Here is a 2,803-nt window from a genome sequence, read left to right on the forward strand (position 1 = left end):
AAAAAGATTCATTGTAATGGAATCGCCTTCATGATCTTTTAATTCCATTTTCCCATGAATTTTTTAAAGTCTCCTGACAGCTAGTTGTCTCACAGCTCTTATTTCTCCACCAGATACGCCTTGCAATGTGGTGCATCTTGCAGAATTTCGAGTTTTAACTTTTAAAAGTAGTTTTTCTCAGTAATTGTACCATTTCACAATTCCTTCAACAGTGAATGGGGCTTCCAACCTCTCCACACCCTCACCAGCATTTGCTTTCTATTTCTTTGAACTTTGTATTAGTGCTGGGGAGATGATATTTTACTGCAGTGACTTACATCTCCCTAATGCTAATAATACAAGCCTGCCTTCATGTGCTCTTTGGTCTTAATGTCCTCTTTGGTGAACTGCCTGTTCATGTCCTCTGCCTATTTTTAAATTGCATTATTTGTCCTTTTTCATGTTGAGGTGTTGAAGGTTTAAATAAAGTTTTAAGATTGGTTCCTTATTTGGCATGTCATTACCATCTTCCCCACAATCTGCAAGTTCTCGCTGTACACTTTTGGTGAGATCTTTTTATTTCGTAAGTTATTCAAGTCATGTAATTTATTTTCTTCTGTATATGCAGCATTATGTTTGAAAGTATATTTATGCAATGTATCAGGGTTCCCTAGCTTATCCTAAGGAGTCTTGGTAGGCTTTGTGGTTACACATTGGGCTGCTAACTGCAAGGTAAGCTGTCAAAACCATCAGCCACTCCATAGAAGAAGACTGAGCTTTCTACTCCCGTAGAGAGTTGTTCTAAACAACCAACCATCTCCTGTGGGTGGAGGGCGTCAGTGGCAGTGGGGCCATCTGGCCCTACAGTGCTGCTACTCCTCTCCTCCATGCCAGGAGTTCTGCCTCAACTGCCCTCAGCTCTCACTACGCTTGCTCACCAGGGTCACCTGCACCCTTGAGAACAGCATGGGCCTCTCTTCTGCCATCTTCCAAACCCTCTTAGGCTTGCTTGGTTACCTTCATCTTGTGAAGATTGATCAGGAGACTCTATTAATCATTGATTCCCTGGGCACCCTGATGACTTCTTCCTATGCCTCAGGAACCGCCTTCATCGAGATGGGCTAGGTGAAGGATATTTTCATTAACGAGGCTATTTACATAGGGAAGGTCACTTACTATCTCTGCATTTTATTGAAGGACCCACTGGAACCACATGGCATATCCCAAGTAGTAACTGTCTTCCAGAGTGCCAAACCCTGGCTGGCCGGCTTGAGCAGAGTGTGTAGCAGATCCTGGCACACCAGAAAGTCACATCCACAAGTCCATGAGTCCCAGCATTCAAAAGGCCAGTATTGTCTCCCATGGGAGCTGACTCTTACGCCACAGTGGCTGGTTGATTTTCTGCATGCTAAGCCATCAGGTGCACACATTCCTAGGAGCCAGTGTGGATGCTCTGGAGCTCAGAACCATACATAGGGCAGGTGACTGGAGACCAAACTCATCCTGTGTGTTTCAGTGTTCCCCTGGGAAGGTTTTGCCTACTTTACCACCTGAGCAGAGGCATCAAGAAATGGTATGTCAGAAATACTCTCCGCAAAGAACCCTTTATGAAATTCCTAAGCACATTCAGTGGACTTTTTGGTGAAACATGTGGAACAAGACAATGGTTATTATAGCCAACTACTTGAGAAAGGAGATCATTCCCTCCTGCTTAGCACCCTTTTTGAAGTTAATATCTAGAAGGGAGCCTTCCAAGTACTGGTTAGTTAAAGGAAAAGTTGACTAGCTCCTGTGCTGTGTACAGAGTTAATTTATAACTCTCCTAATAAATCTCCTTCCAAAACTAAATAAATCAACTCTCTGAAACTCACAGGGGTAGTTCTGCCCGGTCCATGAAAGTCTGTATGAGTCAGCGCCGACTCGATGGCGGTCAGTGAGTGAGGGAGAAGCTTTTCTTCATCTATTTCTTGATGATCTTTGTGGTTTCAGGTTTTACCTTTAGATGTTGGATACATTTTGAGGCTGTTGATATATGATGTGAGATGTAGGTCCTGTTTAATTTTCACAAATGGATACAAATCCAGTTATATAAGTAGCATTTTTTTTGGGGTGGGGGAGACTATTTCACAAAGCTATTTAATGCCTTTATGCACTTTGTCAAAGATCGCTTGTCCATAGATATATGGATTTAATTCCGAGTTCTCAATTATGTTCTATTGGTCCATGTCTTTGTACTAGCTGTTTTGACTACCTTGACAGGCTTGTAAGTTTTGAGATGGGGAACTGTAAGGCATCCTTCTCTTCTTCTTGGTAGTATTTTGCCCGTCTGGGTCTTGTCTTTTCCATGTGAAGTTGATTATTTTCCCAAAATTTATATACATAGATTTTCTATGTATAGTATCATATAATCTGCAAACAGATGCTTTTACCACTTTAACATTTTGGATGCCTTCTGTGTTTTCTTTCTTACCTCATTGCTCTGACTTGGACTGCTACTGTAATATTGAGCACACGTGGTGGTGATAAAAGGTATCCTTCTCCATTCCCATCCCTAAAGTGACACTCTATTGGGAGATAAATGTTGGTCATTGATTTTGTGTATTGTCTCTTAATTATGTTGTGTAATTTCCCTTTTATTTCTATTTCGTTTTATTAGGGAAGGTTGCTGGATTCGCCAATTGTGTGTGTGTTTGTGTGTGTGTGTGTGTGTGTGTTGCTTGGTATGATGATGTGATTCTTTACCTGGTGAATTACATTGACTGTTTTTCTCATGTTGAACCATCTTTGTATAAAAAAAAAGAAAAGAAAAACAAGCTCACTGCTA

The sequence above is a fragment of the Echinops telfairi genome, unplaced genomic scaffold, assembly GCF_000313985.2.
Source record: "Echinops telfairi isolate 266 unplaced genomic scaffold, ASM31398v2 ScPeMD7_2;HRSCAF=8, whole genome shotgun sequence".
NCBI lineage: Eukaryota > Metazoa > Chordata > Mammalia > Afrosoricida > Tenrecidae > Echinops > Echinops telfairi.